This window comes from Symphalangus syndactylus, chromosome 5 (assembly GCF_028878055.3).
Source record: "Symphalangus syndactylus isolate Jambi chromosome 5, NHGRI_mSymSyn1-v2.1_pri, whole genome shotgun sequence".
Lineage (NCBI taxonomy): Eukaryota > Metazoa > Chordata > Mammalia > Primates > Hylobatidae > Symphalangus > Symphalangus syndactylus.
The window spans coordinates 84,940,308-84,961,068 of NC_072427.2; the positions used below are offsets into that span (position 1 = coordinate 84,940,308).

Genomic DNA, 20,761 nt, shown 5'->3' on the forward strand with positions numbered 1-20,761 from the left:
GGACAACACAGTGAGACTCCATCTATACAAAAAATTTTTAAAAATCAGCCAGGCATGGTGGCACACACCTGTAGTCCAGTTACTCAGGAGGCTGAGGTTGGCTGGAGGATTACCTGAGCCCAGGAATTCAAGTCTACTCTGAACTGTGATTGCACCACTGCACTCCAGCCTGGGTGACAGAACGAGGCCTTGTCTCTAAAACAGACAAAAAAAATTACAAAAAGTTTTCAAAAATGGATGAAAATTTAAGCCCATACGTAGATTCAGAAAGGTCAACAATCCTCAATCAGAAATAAATAAATAAATAAATAAATAAATAAATAAATAAATCACATTAAACTAAACCAAGCCACGTCATAATCAAATTATGTAAAAAAAAAAAAAAAAATCTTAAAGGCAGCCAGAAAAAAAGAAACATTATGGCAAGAGCAGCTAAAATCTACTCATTTGCTGCTCTTGCCACAGAAAAACAAAACAAATCAAAATTGGTTACCTATGTGAGATGATGGATATGTTAATTTGCTTCACTACAGGAACCTTTTTATTATCTGTATTTTATCACATTATATTGTGTACCTTAGATATACACAATATAACTAATTTTTTAAAATAGGAAACCATGTACAAAGAGACAAGCACAGACAGGGTGAACAGAGAACTTTTCAGAAACAGTGCAAGTCAGGAGCCAATTGAATTCTATCTCTAAAGTAATGAAAGAAAAGGCTACCAACCTGGAATACTATACATAGTAAAAATAACTTTCAAATATGAAAGTAAAAAGAAGACTTTTTCTAACAAACAAAAGCTAAAATAATTCATTATCCAACATACCTGAACTACAAATAATATTAAAAGAAGTACAAAATACAAAAGGAAAATAATACCAGAAGGAAATCTGGATCTACAAAAAGAAGTGAAAACCATTGAAACAGAAAATATGTAAAATATAAAAGCCTTTTGTTCTTAACTTTTTAAGATTGTTTTCAAAGATAATAGACTATGTAAAGCAAAAAAAAGGCAATGTATTGTGGGGCTTATGACAATGTCAACGTGAGGAGATTAGGGCATAATGTAATAGCCAGAAGTGAGAGAGTATACTTTTGTAATGTTCTTACACTATATGTGAACTGGTATGATATTACTTGCACATGACTATGGTAGGTTAAGGAAATATACAACAAATCCTAAAGCAACCTCTAAAAACAGAGATAAAGCTAATAAGCGGCAACCCAATGTCCTTAGGTTTTCAGGCATACACTGTAAAAAAGTATCCACTTTAACTGTTGCATCTTGAGTTGTTGTTTAAGAAAAGTTCCAGGAAGAAGCCCAGTGCTTGCAAAACAAAAACGGTTAGATCCAGAGAGGCCTCAGTTGGAGATGAACTTTGGCAAACTCCCCTCATTACCATACTAAAAACTCCGCCCAGAGAAAAGCTTATTTGCCATCTTGTATACCTGTGATGTATGCAGACGCATGACTGACAACTGTGCCTGTGCTGCCTTGGTTGTACCTTCTACACACAATGATTCAGCTAACGAGCCTAAAAACGGTGTTTTCAGCGTTGTTCAGGGAGGCGCTGCTTTGGAGATTTGTCCCTGGTGTCCTCCTTACTTGCTGCAATTTTAGATTCCCTTGTTGAATCCTCCTTGGTTGAGCTCATTGTACTATTGGTGGCCAAGCAATTGAACCCACCCATTGTGTGGGCAACAAAACCAGTAAAGGTAATAAAGCTGATTATAGAAAGTACTCAATCCAAAATAAGGGAGAATGAGAGGAAAGGGGACTCTAATAACAAGTGGGAAAAATAGAAATCCAACAGCAAAATGACAGATTTATGCCCAACCATATCAATAATCACATTAAATATGAATGGTCTAAACATCTCAATTAAAATGTACTTTTTAAGACTTGATAAAAAAAAGGACCACACTATAAGCTATTTGTAAGAAACCCACTTTAAATATAAACATATACAGAGGTTAAAAGAAAAAGGATGGGAAAAAATGTGCCATGTTAACTCTAATTAAAAAAAAAGCTGGAGTGACTATATTAATATCAGAAAAAGTAGATTTCAGGGCACATAATATTATCACAAGTAAATAAGGGCATTATATAATAATTAAGGGGTCAGTTTATCAAGAGAAAATAATAACCCTAAATGTTCACACACCTAAGAGCTTAAAAATATATAAAGGAACCCCCAACCAAATAGATAAATCCACAATTATAATGGAAGCTTTCTACACTTCTCTTTCAATAACTGATTTTGTAAAAACCTACACAGAAGATCAGTACGGGATATAGGAGACTCAAATAACATTATCATCCAACATTATTTAACTGACATTTATAGAACACTCCACACAATTATAACAGAATATGCCTTCTTTTCAAGTGGTCATGAGATATTTTCAAAAGTAATAGTCTGAAATTTTTTTTTAATTTCAATAAAACTTTAAAGGAATAAAAAAAAAATGTTTCCTGACCGCAATGGAATTAAATTAGAAATCAATTAAATTAGAAATCAGGAACAAAGAAGTATTTGGGAAATCTTCCAAATAGTTAGAAGATAAATAGCACATGTCTAAATAACATATGGGTCAAAGAAAAAACACAATGGAAATTAGAAAGCATTTTGACCTGAATAAAAGTGAAAACACTACATATCAAAATATGTGGGCAGTAAAAGCAGTACCAAGAGGGAAATCAATAGCACTAAATGATTATATTAGGGAAATAAAAGGTCTCAAATCCATTACCTAAGCTTACTAAAACAGAGCAAAGCAAGCAGAAGAAAGGAAATAAAGAATAAAAATCTTTTTTTTTTTTTTTTTTTTTGAGATGGAGTCTCGCTCTGTCGCCCAGGCTGGAGTGCAGTGGCGCAATCTCAGCTCACTGCAAGCTCTGCTTCCCCGGTTCACGCCATTCTCCTGCCTCAGCCTCTCCGAGTAGCTGGGACTACAGGCGCCTGCCACCACGCCCGGCTAATTTTTTTGTATTTTTAGTAGAGACGGGGTTTCACTGTGGTCTCGATCTCCTGACCTCGTGATCCACCCGCCTCGGCCTCCCAAAGTGCTGGGATTACAAGCGTGAGCCACCGCACCCGGCCAAGAATAAAAATCTATAAGCTGAAAAGCCATTTTAAAAATACTTGCTTCAGGAGACTAAAGTGGGAAGATCACTTGAAGCCAGGAGTTTGAGACCAGCCTGGGCAACATAGCAAGACCTACTCTCTACCAAAAAATTTTTTTTTACATTAGCCAGGCATGGTAGATGGTGGAACATCCCTGTAATCCTAGATACTTGAGAGGCAGAGGCAGGAAGATCACTTGAGCCAAGAAGTTCAAGGTTACAGAGCAAGCCTCTGTCTCTAAAAATATATAAATAGAAGTAAAAAATACAGAAAATTAATAAAACCTAAAGTTGGTTCTTGTTAACAAGGCAAATAATATTGATAAACATCTAGTTGCACTGACCAAGGAAAAAGGTAGAAGGCCCAAATTACCAATATCAAGAATGAGAAATAGAACATTATACAGACACAAAAGATATTATAAAGACAATTAGGTCAAACCACAATGTGATACCACTTCACACCAGAATGGCTATAATCAAAAAAGTCTAACGGAAGTGTTGGTGAGGACCTGGAGAAACAGGCAACCTCATACATCACTAGTAGAAATGAAAAATGGCGCTGGTGGAAATGAAAAATGGTGCTGCTAGGGTGAAAAACAGTCTGGCAATTCCTCAAAAAGTTAAACATAGAATCACCATAGGACAGCAACTCCCCTCCTAGGTACAGACCCAAAAGAATTAAAAATACAGATTTACGCAGATACTTGTTCATAACAGTGCTATTCGCAATAGCCAACATCGGGAAATAACCCAAATGTCCATCAGCAAATGAATGGATAAACACGTTTGGTATAGCCATCAATGGAGTATTCTGCAGACATCAAAAGGAATGAAGTACAGCATGTGTTACAGATGAACCTCAAAACAGGGCTAAGTGAAAGAGCCCAGATGTAAAAAGTTATATATTGCATTATTTCTTCAGATGAAATATCTAGAACAGGCAAGTCCATAGAGACAAAAAGCAGGTTAGTGGTTTCCAGGGCGTAAGAAAAGGGGGAGACCAGGAGTGATTACTTAATGGGTGGGAGGTATTCCTTCGTGGTAACCAAAGTTTTGAAAAAGTCTTGAAACTGGGTACTGGTTGTACAACATTCTGAATGCACCAAATTGTACATTTTAATTTGCTGTACTTTAATTGCATTTTAAGTGCACTTTAATTGCATTTTACGTGAATTTCACCTCAATAAATAAATAAATACAATAAGTGGATGCTATGAACTACTGCATGTCAGTAAATCTGCCAACTTAGATGGAGCAAGTTCCTACAAGTATCAAATAATCAAAACTCACTTAAGGAGAATTAAATAATCCTATATACATACCAAAGAAACTGCATTCAAGATAAAACCTTCCCACAAAGAAAAGAGCTGGCCGAGATGACTTCGCAGGTGAATTCTATAAAATATTCAAGGAAGAAATAATAACAATTTCTTACTAACTCATCTAGAAAACTGAAGATGAGAGAATACTTCCCAATTCATTCTATAAGGCAAGCATTAACATGATACAAAATCAGAAAAAGACACACAGGAAAATACATCAATATTCCTCAGAAATATAGATGCCAAAATTCTTAAATTTTAACATATAAAAATCCAACAATATAAAATAAATACATGCAGATAAAGTGGGTTTTAACCCAGAAATGCAATTGACTTACTATCGTTTTTTAAAGCAATCAATGTAATTCGCCATATAAACAAAAAAGAAACACCATATGATCATCAATAGATATAGAGAAAACACTTGACAAAATTCAGTATTAACTCGTGATAAAAATCCTCAGCAACATGGGAATTTAAGGACTCTTTCTGAACCTGATAAAGGACCTCCAGTTGAAACCACAGCTAACAGTATACACAAGGGTGAAAACTGAATGCTTATCCCTAAATTCAGGAAAAAAGTTAGACTGTCCCCTCCAAGCACTTCCTTTAACAAGATACCAACCTCCACAAGTTGATCTATCAATTCAGTGCAACCCCAACCAAAATCTGAACTAATCTAATTCTAGAATTTGTATGAAAATACTGAGGAAATAAACCAGCCAAGGAACTTTGAAAAAGAGAACAAAATGGGAGGGCTTATACTGCCCAATTTCAAGATTTATTATAAAGCTAGTTATAAAGATAAATAAATTGACCCATGGAATAGAGTACAGTCCAGAAATAGTCTGCACACAGTATTAACCATGTTTTTCCTTTTCTGTATCTGATGCTTTGACATCCAGGGCCTTGCTGACCTGGAGGGACTGCCCTCCCAGCGTTAGCCAATTCCTAGAAATAGCAAACAACCCACCCTAGGGTGCACCTTTCAAATACAAACCCACCAATCCAGAGCCCACACCCCAACCACCTCCTCTCACATGCGGCCACTCCCCACCTGCCCCAATCACCCAAGGCCAGGCACCAGACAACTAGGGACAGACCCTACACCCAAGGGCCTGCTGAAATGATTCAAACTGCCACTCCTAAGCCTGCTCCCCCTGCCTCACCCATTCCTCCCGTGGAGACCACAGTGAGGCTTTCCCTACCCATATTGTCCCATTGCTCTCTCTGCCTCTTGACCTACCCGGTGCTTCCCATGTGGCCCTGCCTGGCAGCCGTGCTTCTGCTTCCAGGGAGCTGTGGGTACAAACACTTTCTTCCTTCATGACAGTCATTTCTATGTCTCATGTCTTAGCACACTGGATTAAAACAAATCCCAGATATCCTGAAAACACACACATATGAACAAGCAATTTTGACAAAGTTTCCCAGGCAACTTAATGAGGAAAAGATAATCTTTTCAAGAAATGGTGCTGGAACAACTGGACATTATATTTTAAAAAAACAAGAAAAATAAGAACCTTGACATTTTCTTTGCATCCAATATAGAATTAATTCAAAATGGATCATAGACTTAAATGTAATAGTCAAAACTATAAAGCTTATAGAAGAATGAATAAGAGAAAATCTTAAAGACCTTCAATTTAACAAAGAATTCTTAAGCACGATACAAAAGGCATGAACTACAAAAGAAAAAACTGATGCTGGAGGTTACCAAATTTTAAAACTTTTCATCTTCAAGTCACTGTTATAAAAATGAAAAGTCAGGCTACAGACTGAGAGAAAATATTTGCAAAACACATACCCCATAAAAGACTGTATCCAGAATATATACAGAAAAAAATTCTCAAAGCTCAATAAGAAAATAAACAACCCAGTTTTTAAAATGAGCAAAATATTTGATCAGGTACTTCAAAGAAAATATACAGATGGCAAATAAGCACATGAAAAGACGATCTGGTGAGGAAAGCAGAACGCATGCTTTCCAGACCAGCCAAGCCAGCCATGGGAGCCACATGTGGGTCACTGTCCTCCACATCCTGAATGCCTTGGTGGAAGACACTGGAAACACTGGCAGGCTTCAGGCAGGAGACACAAACATCAGAAAAGGTTGGCACTGTCTGTGACACAGGGACAGATGGACAGGCCTGGCCGGAACATGGGCCTGCAACCCACTGACAGGGGAAAGCAGGGATGGGGCATGTGAGCAGGGTGGGTCAGGACACTGCCAACGCTCCTTGAGCACACAGAGGTCTGGGGCGTGAGCACCCAGGATGGAGTGGAGCAAGCCCCACCTGGAGCTCCAACCACACCAGTCTCTTCTGGGCTCCAGCCACAGGCCCCTGGGTGTTGGGCCTGGACCTCTGCTCCTCTCCCCTAGATGAGCCCACCCGGTCCATAGCCATGCTCTCTTTCTCTACTGATAATTTCCTAAATTAATCTCCTTGCCCCTGCTCTCCCCCATGAACTCCCATATCTACTGCCTACCTGGCCAAGCCACTTGGACGACTATTACCTGAAGTCCAAGACCAAATACTTAACCCCTCCCACCTTGGACCTGACCCTCCCCACGTCATCCCGCCTGAGTTGCTCAGGCCCCTCGGAGTCAGGTCTGAGTCCTCCTTCCAGTCCCATTGGCAGCCTCGGCACGTACCACATCTCAGCAGGCCTAACCACACTGCCTGGGCACCTGCAGCCTCCGTGCCAAACCTGCACCCCAGTGCCTTCCCTACAGCCAGGGTGAGCCTCTACAGCGGGGCCTGGGGCCATGCTGTCCACTGCCCTGAAGGTGACACCTGACCTCCTAGCGGGGGCCTGCTCTCCTGACCTCATCTCCTGCACTGGCTTCCTCACCCCAGGTGGCCCCCACCCTTTCGTTTCCTCCATCAGGTCTTTGCCCCATGCACGCCTCCTGCCTAGACACATGCCTGGCTCCCTCCTGCCACCCAGTTCCAGCACCTCCTCCTCAGAAAGTCCTCCCTTGCCCACCCTCCAGGCAGCCCCTCAGCCACTCCTGCACAGCCTCCCTGCTCTCCATCTAGCATGTGCCTGCTGTGTTTGTAAATCACTTTCTTTGGTTGTGGGCCCTCCCCCCACCCACCAGAAATAAGCCCCATGGTGGTAAGAACCCTGCTTGTGTGTCCCCTGCCACTCCGACACAGGGAAGAGCACTGTGGAGGCAGGCCCCGAGCAGAGACTTGATGGAGAGAGGACAGGCAGGCACTGCCCCCACAGTCTTCTCCCTAAGTGGCAGGGCCTGAAGGAGAATGGGTCGTTAAGGACAAGCTTGCTGTGAGGCCCAGGGCATCTGTGCCTCCACATCTGTGGGCACTCTTCCTTTTCTAAAAATCACAGAATGAAGTAAGATTTATTGGACAAGGGAAAGGGAAAACCCTGTACCTACCACAGGATACTTGTAATTCAATTAATCAGAAAAAAAGCCACCATCAGAAACCGTCTGCTCAGAAGTCATCTGCTCAGAGTTCAGGGCACTTCCCAAGCACAGGCAGCAGGTGGAAGCTACCACAGACCACGCCCAGCCGATGCACCACAGCCCAGGGCCCAGGCTGTGGCATTGCCACTGGTTTGCAAACACATCCTAGCATCGCAGGGGAAATCACACAGCCACGACAGAATTTCTTCATTAGAAAGATATTCTTAAAACACAGCCAGTAATAAAGCAAAAAAAACCCCAAGCAAAATGTTACACCTTCTGCAGATTTAACCATGATACAAACTGCCATACTTAATGGCTCAAAACAGTTTATTTGAGCTATTATCTGTAACTTTCATCATTTAAGTTATAGAGGAAGTTCATGGAATACTGTAGTATCCCAATGACAGCATCTCCTGAGAGTCAGTGCCTCCCTGACAGAGAGGCTGCCCTGTCCTCCTGCCACCCACTTTCTCAGACCAGAGCAGCCTCACGGCCCAACAGCCTCAAAACAACAGTCGACAGAGTGCCACTCCAGCTGAGGGGGGGCGGGTTCTCTTTCAGATCCCACTGAGGCACCCCACCCTTGCTGTTCCCCATCACTGCCTGCAAATCTACACGTCTCACACTGCTTCTCATTCTTACACTTACAGTGACACCGCTAACACCTCACATCAGTTTTAATGTTCGGGTTACAGAGCAGCCTGGCCCGCCACCATGGGCAGTGAGATTCCCAGCTGTCCCCATCTCGCTTGGCAGGGGCAGGGCTGGGACTCCTTCCAACATGCCGTGCTGGCTTCTGGGGCTGCCCTGTTGGGAGAGGATGAGCAAGCAGAGAGCAGAAAGCAGCAGGGAGTGCAGGCAGCCCCCATGCACCACCCTGTGGAGCGTTTTAGCCCACCACTCCCAAAGACTGCATTCTCATGACTCAGGGTAACCCTGGGAGGGGGCGGGGTGAGTCACAGCTGGACACCCCTGGTAATGCAGCTCCTAGGAATTTGCTCATAGGTTCCATTTTTGCTAAATGTGTTAATAGGAGCTCAGACTTCAACAGATCTCAATAAAGGAAGATGAGCAAATGCTATGTTTTTACCTAAAACCTAAATAGGCCACAGGAAGGATCTGACTTCAGGAGGGGGACAGCCTTGACTCCGAATTTCTCCAGATCTGGGGGAGAGAGTGTCTCATTAACTTACTCCCTCCAGGTGAGGGAATTGAGAGTTTTACTGTGCCAACAAGAAGCAGGATGTGGGGGAGCTAGAGTTTAAAACAGCTTATGCTGGAGGAGGACGGGCAAAGAAGATTCAACTTAATTCCTATCACAGAATCCACCAGTAATCACCATTTCTATTATAAATAATTACCACTCTCGGTGATGGTCTCAGAGGAAAAAGAAGGAAGCAGTCAGCAGGTGAACTTCTGTACTCCTCCACCTCAAAAGTGGCATGGCCAGGACATGACTGACAAGGCCAGGGAATGCAGATCCCACAGACCCTGAGCTCGACCCTGGGCCTGGCATCCAACCTGCGTGTTGTGCGGGTTGTGCTCCCTTGCTGGGGCAGCAGCCTCTTCCCTCCTTCCAGACACTCGACAGCAAGTTTCCTCCATTTAAACATTCAGCATCTGCCCACAGTGTGTATTTTTTATTTCACTTTCCTATTTAAGATAGATCATACTTCAGGTATGTGTGAATATAGATACATATACCCATGTTTCAATCTTATAAAATTACATTGATGGGCTTTACTCACTATCAACTTGTAATGATTTACGAAATGATTTTTGTTTCAATGTCAGTTAGTACATGAACTTATTAAAATTTTAAAATTCACTATTTTTACTTAACTCTTTTCTGAATGGGTCACTCTCATTATCAGAACTAGACACAGGAAGTCTGTCTGGCCTCTCACCAGGGTAGTGAAGTTGCCTAAAATATATCTGCTAGACTCTCTAGACAACTGTCCATATGATCACCAATCCCTGATGGACAATTAGTTCTGCAGAGCCCTGCCCCACAACCTCCCTCGAGAGCAGCCAGCCAGGCCACAGACGGCAGGCCATGTGCTCAGAGCCACTCTCTAGGACGCCTGTATGTCCCCTGGTTGCCAAACACATGCCAGCTCTCTGTGCAGAAAGCTGGAAGGAACAGAAAAGTGCAAAAAATATCTGTAAAAGCACCTGCACTTCCCAGATAGAAACAAGGATAGCAGTAGAGTGTATTTTCTTCTAGTACTTTCTCATTATTACATTTACCTATACACATTTTTTTTTTTTTTTTTTGAGACGGAGTCTTGCTGGGTCGTCCAAGATGGAGTGCAGTGGTGCGCTATCGGCTCACTGCAACCTCCACCTCCCGGGTTCAAGTGATTCTCCTGCCTCAGCCTCCCGAGCAGCTGGGACTACAGGTGAACGCCATCACACTGGGCTAATTTTATTTTTTTTTTAATATTTTCAGTAGAGACGATGTTTCACCGTGTTAGCCAGGATGGTCTCAATCTCCTGACCTCATGATCCACCCCACTTGGTCTCCGAAAGTGCTGGGATTACAGACGTGAGCCACTGCGCCCAGCTACATTTACCTATATACATTTTTAAAACAAAAATGAGATCACATTTTTGCTAAGAAAATGTAGTAAATCTGTATTTGTAGTATTTGTAGAAAATATTTATAACAGCTTGTTTTTAGCCTTTTAACAATATTTGTTAATAGTCGAAATTTGTCTGTGAAAATCTCTATTATTTAAGATTATATGGATTGCTTTTATGCTTAGAAAAATACTTCTGCATTTCAAAGATCAGGTTAATATTCACATAATTCTTCTCCAACAATAAAAATATATATTATTTATCCTATGAGTATAAAAGTGATATACATTCATTTAGGAAAACTTAGAAAATTCAGAAATGTGTGAAAACAAATAGCAGAGTGACCTCAGCTCTCAGAGACAGATGCTGTAAGCCTTTGGTTGTACCTCTACACACACATACACATGCACACATATATCCACTTACATTTTATGTCACACAGGCCATTTTTACACACGTTACTCACTTAGGTGCCAGTATACTGGGTACATTTTTGTCATGTCATGGATCATTCCTATAAACGCTAATTGCTTTCTAATATCTCATTGTGTTGTGAAGCACAATAACTGATTTACTAAATCCTTTATTACTGGGTATTTGGGTTGCTTCCAATTGTTAATTATTTAAATTACTGCTGTAGTGAACATACTCCGTATATAAATTTAGTGCTTATCCGATTGTCTCCTGAAGATAAAGCCATAAGAACAGAATTTTCAGCCAAAGTGCATAAATATTTTTAGAGCTTCTCATACACTTGAACAAAGAGCCCCCAGAAGCTTGCTTCCCTATAGTAGTCCTCTGAGACACGCAAAGTGACTTCAGTTTCTGTGATTTCTTGCCAAAATTCTATCTTATCAATCTTCTCAAAACACATGCAGATGAGATCGTCAAAGAACAATGCACGTACATTTGCTTCATCAACAGTAAGACTCAGTCCCCTCCCTGTCTATGGACCTCTGTGAAATTCGACAGGAAAGTGACAAAGTGGACCAATTGGAGCACATGGAGCATGAAAAGAAAGTGGTACCCGTAGCTTCTGGCCAAAGCTCAACAAATTTAAGCAAATACATTTAGATAAGAAATTCTGGTGTCTTTAATATTAGAATAACTTTTAAATGAACCTAATAATAAGTCATTTAATAATAATTAAATTGGGGTCAGGAGTTGTGGAAATCATCATGAACTTGAGGCCACAAAAGGTTTATTTCCAGTTCTCTCACCAAAAGTGGTCTCCTCAAATACTCACGGTCAGCCCTGCAGCCAGGAGTTTTTTGTTTTTGTTTTTGTTTTTTTTTTGAGATGGAGTCTCACTCTGTCGCGTAGGCTGGAGTGCAGTGGTGCGATCTTGGCTCACTGTAACCTCCCCCTCCTGGGTTCAAGCAATTCTTATGCCTCAGCCTCCCGAGTAGCTGGGACTACAGGCACCCACCACCATGCCTGGCTAATTTTTGTATTTTTAGTAGAGATGGGGTTTTGCCACATTGGCCAGGCTGGTCTCGAACTCCTGGCCTCAAGTGATCCTACTGCCTCAGCCTCCCAAAGTGCTGGGATTACAGGCATGAGCCACTGCACCCGGCCTCAAATACAACTTCCTACACACGCAAAAGTTTTTGGCCAAGTAGCTGCTTCCACAACTTGAGGCAAGAAAAGATCAGAGGGCCTGACACACAGTGTTCTGACCAGAAAGCAAGGTACCTTCAAACATCTGGGGCAGCACAGGGCAGCACAAAGTGGCAGCTGAAAGGGCCCCCACACCCAGCCAAGCTGTGGCCATCCTGGCATTGGAGAGAATAAGTAATACTCTTGTTTAAGTTTGAAGCACGAGCTCAGGTTGAACTCAAGGTCTAAATCATCTTAGAACATGCAACCAAGTCACCTGTCCTAGACTAACTGGTCTAAAACATGAAGCCTGCACCCTCCTGGTCAGTGTGCAAGTGCTGAGCTGCTGGATGTTATCTGCACCAGAGAGGTAAGAGAAGCACCCCTCAAAACCACTGCAACCCTACAAGAGTAAAGGTACAGAGGTGATGGAGAATTAAACTACAGTGCAGGTGTTTTCAAAACTCCAAATGTAGTAATAAATTTTACAATCATTGTATTTCTGAATACTTTTACTGCTAAGGCATTTAAAAGAATAATTTACTCATACTGCTTAAATTGTTTTTAAAAATTGATTCGTATATATTTTTATTTTTTATTACTTTTTTATTATACTCAAGTTCTGAGCTATATGTGCAGAACATGCAGGTTTGATAGACTGGATAAAGAAAATGTGGCACATATATACCACGGAATACTATGCAGCCATGAAAAAGAATGAGTTCATGTCCTTTGCAGGGACATGGATGAAGCTGGAAACCATCATTCTCAGCAAACTAACACAGGAACAGAAAACCGAACACCGCATGTTCTCACTCATAAGTGGGAGTTGAACAATGAGAACATATGGGCACAGGGAGGGGAACATCACACACTGGGGCCTGTTAGGGGGTCGGGGGTAAGGAGAAGGATAGCATTAGGAGAAATACCTGATGTAGATGGCAGGTTGATGGGTGCAGCAAACCACCATGGCACATGTATACCTATGTAACAAATCTGCATGTTCTGCACATGTATTCCAGAACTTGAGTATAATATTTTTAACATACTGAGCCCTAAATAAAGTACAAGCAGCAGTGAGTATTCCTCTTTAGGCACAAAGGACTGGTAGATGTTAAAGACCTTTGCAATTGTCCTGCTGGCTTATCTCTGGCCTCTACTTGTCCCTCAGGCCAGAACACGTTTCCACTCCCTCTTACTGACCCTGGAAGTTGGTGTGTAATGATTTTGCCTATAGAGGTTCAAAAATCTGGCAATCTTTGAGTTTCCAGATTTGGTGTTCATGACTTAGTATGTGTATTAGTCCATTCTCACACTGCTATGAATACATACCTGAGACTGGGTAATTTATAAAGAAAAGAGGTTTAATTGACTCACAGTTCCACATTGCTGGGGAGGCCTCAGGAAACTTACAATCATGGCAGAAGGCAAAGGAGAAGCAGGCACCTTCTTAACAGGGTGGCAGGATGGAGAAGTGCCAGATGCTTATAAAACCATCAGATCTCATGAGACTCACTCACTATCATGAGAACAGCATGGGGAAAATCACCCCCGTGATCCAGTTACCTCCACCTGGTCCCGCCCTTGACATGTGTGGATTTTGGGTAATGGGGATTACAATTCAAGATGAGATCTGAGTGAGGACACAAAGCCTAACCATATCAGTATGTCTTGGAGAAGACACACTAAAAACCCTCTGCACACATTTCCTGCCACCAGGTATGGCTTGTTCTCACTTCTCAGTTCCTCAGTTGTCTTCTTTTAACTCTCTCAGTGATGGCCCCTCTAGCCTCCCTGAGAACATTTGCTGTTCTGTCCTTCATCCCCAAGAGCGGCCCCAAGTCACTCGCATCCACTGAGAAGCCCCTTCCCAACTGCCTCAGCCCTAATTCTGAGGTAAAGCCAACCTTGTTGCAGGGTGAGGATTACGAACGGTCAGCCAGATACAGCTGAGCTAATCACACAACATGGCTAGTTCCCTGAATTCAGCCAGGCCAGGGTTAACCCAAGACGGAACTTTCTCACACAATGACCTCCCATCCCATTAGCTGGGATCTAGATTTGCTGCTTGGCCCTGCTTAGCACAAGTCCCACACAGTTTCCACTCCTTTATTTTACAGAGCCTCTTGATATCAGATAAATAAGCAGCTCTGCACTGCTGTTCTTTTCCAAACTGGTGGCCAGTCTTATGCTTTTATTCCCTTGTGACATTTAGAAGCCATTCATCAATTTTCATAAAGTATCCTGTGGCAATCACATTCATTTTTTGAAAAGTGTTCATTATAAAACATAGGACGCAGATGGTATCCGTGAGAATGGGAGGGTAATAACCACTAACAGCTTACCTCTCCATAAAAGCAATGAGAACACTGGCAAAATTGTCACAATTAACTTTTTAATAGCTCTGGAAATTCATCAAAGGCTTGCAGCAATCCAAGGATCACTGATTCAAGAAAAACAACTGGACCTTGGTAAGAACAGTGAGCTTTGTGGCATTTTAACTTACCCTACTTCCATCCCCTTCCGCCGAGCTGCATCCGAGCCTTGAAAACCAAGAGCCCAGCAATCAGTGAGAACCAGCAGCCTGGCTGGCATGTAAGTGGCAGAACAGGACAGGAGTCTTTCGAAGCTGTAACCTACCTTTAAAAAAGAGGCAAGATCTCAATTCGATAACCTAAACTACCATCTTAAGAAACTAGTAAAACAAGAGAAAACTAAACCCAAAGTAAGCAGAAGGAAATAACAAATACTATGGCAACAAGAAATTAAACACAGAATAGAAAACAAAACCAAAAGTTAGTTTCTTGAAAAAATCAAAAAAATTGACAAATCTTCACCTAGACTAGCAAAAAAAAAAAAAAAAAAGGAGAGAAGACTTAAATTATTAAAATTAGGAATGAAACAGGAGACATCACTACCAACCTTGCAGAAATAAAAAGGATTATAAGAAAATACTATAAACAATCTTATATCAACAAAAAACCTAGATGAACAAATTCCTAGAAACACACAGAAACTACAGAAACTGACTCTAGATAAAAGAGAAATCTGAACAAACCTAAAACAAGTGAAGAGGTTTAGTAACCAAAAAACTTTCCACAAGGAAAAGTCCAGGATCAGATGGCATTACTATTGCATTCTGCCAAACATTTAAGTAAGAATTAACAACAACTCCTCACAAACTCTTTCAAAATTACAGACAAGAAAAGGATACTTCCCAACTCATTTTATGAGGCCAGTATTAGCCCAATACCAAACCCAAACAAAGACATCAAGAGAAAACCGAAGACCAATGTCTCTTATGAATACACATGTAAAACATCACAACAAAAATATTAGCAAATCAAATCTAACAATATATAAAAAAGATTATACACCATAATCAAGTGGGGTTTATCCCCAAAATGCAAAGTTGGCTTAATATCCAAAAATCAATCAATGCAATACATCATATTAATGGAATAAAAGACAAAAACCACATGATCATCTCAGTAGACACAGAAAAAGCATTTGACAAATTTCAATATATCTAATGATAAAAACACTAAAAAAAACTAGGAATAAAAGGAAGCTTTATTAACTTAATAATGGATATCTATGAAAAACTCATAGCTAACATCATGAACAATACTAAAAGATTGAAAGCTTTTCCCCTAAGATGAGAAACAGGACAAGGATGCCTGCCCTTGCCAGTACAATCAACACCATATTGGAGGTTTTAGCCAGGACAATTAGGCAAGAAAAAGAAATACAGGGCATCCAGACTGAAAAGGAAAAATACAAATATCTCTATTTGGAGATGACATGATATTGTATATAGAAAATACTAAGAATCCACTAAAAAACTAGCATAATAAAGTTCAACAAGGTGGCAGGGATCAATATACAAAAAGTAATTGTATTTCTGTACACTAGCAATGAACAATCCAAAAATAAAATTTAAAAAAATTCCATTCATAATAGCAGCAAAAATAATAAAAAACTTAGGAATAGATTTAATTTTTAAAAATGCAAGACTTATACACCAAAAACTACAAGAAAGGGAAAGGAATTAAACAAAACCTAAATAAATAGAAAAACATCCTATGTTCAATGTAATATTATTAAGATGGCAATATGTCCTAAACTAATCTTCAAATTCAGTGCAATCTCTATAAAAATCCCAGCCGATTTTCTGACAGAAGTTGACAAGCTGATTCTAAAATTCATATGAAAACTCAAGGGACTCAGAATAGCCAAAACAATCTTAAAAAAGAAAAACAAAGTCAGAGGACTCACATTCCCAATTTGAAAACTTATTACAAAGCTACAGCACTCAATACATTGTTATATGGGCATGTTCTGGACTGAACTGTATCCCCACAAAACCCATGTGTTGAAGACCTAATCCCCCAAATCACTATATTTAAACATAGGGACTTTAAAGAGGTATTAATAATTAGGATTAAATGAGATCATAAGGGTGGGGCCCTAATCCAAAAGAACTGGTGTCCTTACAAGAAGAGGACTGGTATCCTTATAGCAAAAGAACAGTGAAGACACAGCAAGAAGATGTCATCTCCAAACCAAGGAGAGAGTGCCCAGAAGAAACCAAAGCTGCCAACGCTTCGATTTTAGACTTCTAGCTTCTAGAACTATGGTAAAATACATTTCTGCTGTTTAAGCCATTCAGTGTAGTATGTTGTTATGGCAGCCCTAGCAGACTAATTCAGGGTATGATGACATAGATATAGATATATTCTCTTTCCCTCCCCATATATAGATATGGAAATCAACAAATTAACCCTTACATTTATAGTCAACTGGTTTTGACTAAGACTGCCAAGACAATTCAATGGAGAAACACTATTCATTTTAGTAATTGTCCCAGTGTGCTGGGACAATTCGATATCCACATGCTAAAGAATGAATCTGGAACCCTATTTCATACTATATACAAAAATTAATTCAAAATGAATCAAAGACCTAAGGACTAAACCTATTGAAGCTCTTAGAATAAAACATGAAAAATATGAAAATGTGACCTTGGATTAGGCAGTGGTTTCCTAGATATGACACCAAAAGTATAAGCAATGAAAGAAAAAATAAATAAATTGGGCTTAATATTAAAAACTTTTGTGCTTGCAAGGACATGATCAAAAAAGTAAAAAGTCAACCCACAGAACAAGGGGAAAATTTGACAAATCTAATAAGGAACTAGTATCCAGAATATAAAAAGAATTGCTAGAACAATAAAAAGATGACTCACTTAAAAAATGGGAAAATGATTTGAATATACATTTCCCCAGAAAATATATGCAAATGGCCAGTAAGCACATGAAAAGCTTTTCAACATCATCAGTCATCAGGGAAATAAATGCCAATCAAAATAACACTGATATACTACTTCACATTCACTAGAACGGTAATAATCAAAAAGACAGACAATAACAAGTGCTGGTGAAGACATGCAAAATTGTAACACTCATAAATTGCTGGCAGGAATGCAAAATGATGCAGCCAATTTGGAAAACACTCTGGCATTTTCATTCCCTTTTCTCGGGGAAGGAAAGAATGGAGAGTGACTGATAATGTATATGGGATTATTTTCAGGGTATAAAGAATGTTCTGAAATTAGTGATAATACTTACACAACTCTAAATATATTAATACCAAAAACTACTCACTTGTACGCTTTAGTGGGTAGATTTTATGGTATGCAAATTATACCTCAATTTAAAAAATAAACGTAATACACATCTATATACTTACCAGGAAGATTAAAAAGTTGTCAACATTTTGATTTGCTTTGGATCTGTTTTAAAAATGCTTGCAGATACCACCAAAGCCCTATACTCCACTGATACCCCTGCCTATAGGAAGGCAACCATATAATCTAGAGATAGCAAATCAGTACTCACATTCACGTGTACATATCTTCACCAGCCACATGCATATCCAAAAACAATACCAAATTGCATTTATCCTTTTGCAACCTGCTTTGTTAACACTGTTACTGAGATTTATCCATTTTGATACCCATAGATCTAATTCATTCATTTTAATGTTGAATAGTTTTTGACTATGTGAATAAAACAAATGTCCAGTTCCCCTTACTGAGGACAGTTAAACTGTGTTTTGCTCTTACAAACATCATAGGCCCATATCCCTGGGCACCCACTAGTTCTTCTAGAGCAAATGCCTGAAAATGGCATCGGTGGGTCATATTATGTGCACATTTTCAACTTTACCTGAAAATGTGCCTCCAAAATAGTCTCCAAAGTGGTTATAAAAACGTGCACTCCCAAGAGCAAGATCCCTACATCTCACCAGTACATATTAACTGACTTCATGCCTGCCAAGCTGATGAATGTGAAATGGTATCTCACTGTTTTAATTCATATTTCATGGATTCGTCTCAAAAATGAGGCTTTCATATACTTATAACCTTTCTGGCTTCTTCATTTTGACTTGTCATTTTACAGCCTTTTATCCATTGTATGCTTATTCTTTCTAGATCTTTGATATTAAACCCTTTCAAGTTATATGATTTTCAATGTATAATCTTATCTGTAGTTTTTCCTTTAAGTCTATGAATACCTTGTAATGTGAGCTTCATCACTGTTAATCTGCATATGCATGTGTGTGTGTGTGTGTGTGTGTGTGTTCCCTGAAACAGGTTTCCTAGAGGACGGGACTAAGGGTTAAGAGAAGTAGAACCCAGTGTGGCACCAAGGCTTTTGGCCTAAGCAACCAGAAAAAGGAGCTGTCTTGGAATGGTCAAGAGTTAGGTTTTGGACATATTCAGTCTCAAATGCTTATTAGACTTGCAAATAGAAATGTCAAATAGGCACTGAGACAAATTAGTCTGGAGTTGATGGGAGAGTCCCAGAGCAGGAGTCATCAGAGCACAGCCAGTATTTAAAGTCGAGAGAAGAGATGAGACCCCAAAGGAGTGAGAGAAATGGAGGCGCGACCAATCACGCTGAAGAGAACGAAAACACAGAGCATAGGCAGTACATTCAGAAGAGTGTGTGGGAACTACTAGCCCTTAGAGGAAAGACAAAACAAGAGGACAGAAGTGTACAACGTTTATATTCTCCCATCCCCAAAACTGAAATAAAGGAAGAACACAACTGGAGTGTGACCAAGTGGCTCTGCACATACCCCACCCCTAGCTGTCCTGGCAACAGGCCCCTTTCATAAGACAACAATAAAAATATTGCATGCAAATGAAGAAAACAGAAATCAGAAGCAGGGCCAAGAAAACAGCACTGGCTCCTCCTTTGGGAAAGTTCTGGGAGGAGACCATGAAGCAGACTCACATGGCTGCACATCTGCAGCGTCATTCTCATCAGCACCAGCACCATCGAGAGGCTGCTGGAATGGCAGGTGCTCTAAGGAGTGCGTGCAGCCTGTCCTGTGCTCCCTCATCCACCATGCAAGTAGTGGAGCATGGCATCAGCAGGTGTAGGCACATCTTCAGGGAGCCCATGCTGTCTCAGGAAGAGGGGCAGGTACATGCATAACCATGTGCAAAGTAAGGAAGAAATCTCACTCTGCCTTCATGCGGTGGTCATTAGTGAGGGACAATATTCAAAAGCAGGCCCTAGGTAGATAAGAACTTCGCATGCACAGACGAGGTGTGTCTGTATGGGGCCGTGTGGGCAGGACTGCTTATGCAGTCTGCAGAAGGGCAGTCCTAGCAGGTGGAAAGCAAGAGCAAGGCTCATCTCAGTTTGTCTGGAGCATAAACCAACTAAAAGGGAGAAATGGTAGGTCATGCTAGAGAGAGAGCCTGCAAGCCAATGCCAGAAGATCTGGAATGTGAGGCCAAGAGGCTTGCTGGCTGGGCTTTATCTGGAAGATAAAGGGACACCAAGCACAACTTTTTAGCAGTAGTGGCATGTTGAAATCTGGAATTCATTACTACTGGAAGTAATTTCCTAAAGTCTAGATAATACGTTTTATCCCAAAATTCCCATGTGGTCCTAGAAGCTGGCCTCTGTAGCTTCCGGCAAAGGCATTAATAGTTCAGTGTAAATGACTCATAGAAAGAGCAACCCTCGGCCAGGTAAGGTGGCTCACATCTGTAATCCTGACACTTTGGAAGGCCAAGGCAGGAAGATCACTTGAGCCCAGAAGTTCGAGACCACAACAACACAGTGGCAAATGTGTGGGCAACACAGTGAGACCACACCTCTACAAATAATTTTCTTTAATTAGCTGGTCATGGTGGTGTGTACATGTGGTCCCAGCTACTCAGGAGGCTGTGGCAGGAGGATCGCTTCAGTCAAGGAAGTCAAAGGCTGCAGTGAGCCATGATTGCACTACTGCACTCCAGGCTGGGTGACAGAGTGAGGCCCCGTCTCAACAGAAAAAAAAAAAAAAAATGAAAGAAAGAGCAACTCTCACAAGAAATGTATAATAATCATCATCATAATTAGTATATAACAGCTCAGGCTAATAAGATGCTGACCACCAACCAACATGTACAGTGTCAGTAAAGATTCGGAGACAAGACATTTGGAAAAGTAAAAATTTACTTGAAAGAGGTACAGAAGAGTCAGTTTTCAAAACTTGCTCACCACATTAAACACATCAAAATTAGGAAACTGCATATTAAAACAAGATAGTACCTCATACCTGTTAGAATTATTAATATCAAAAAAACTGAAAATACTAAATGTTTGCAAGGATGTAG

The 20,761-nt window shown here is 40.5% G+C and overlaps 1 protein-coding gene across 42 annotated transcripts in view; it reads right to left on the reverse strand.

The window, feature by feature from the left end:
* Positions 1 to 20,761, reverse strand: part of PCBP3 (poly(rC) binding protein 3) — a 286,767-nt gene that overhangs the window by 197,019 nt on the left and 68,987 nt on the right. Inside the window, exon 2 of one of the 42 annotated variants that reach the window (XM_063640436.1) lies at positions 14,585 to 14,718. The exons of 40 other annotated variants lie outside the window; for them this stretch is intronic. The gene's annotated coding sequence lies outside the window, so the exon portion shown is untranslated. Of the gene's footprint in view, positions 1 to 68; positions 196 to 14,584; positions 14,719 to 20,761 lie in introns of all 42 variants that reach the window. One more of the 42 variants, XM_055279974.2, reaches the window with a different exon arrangement.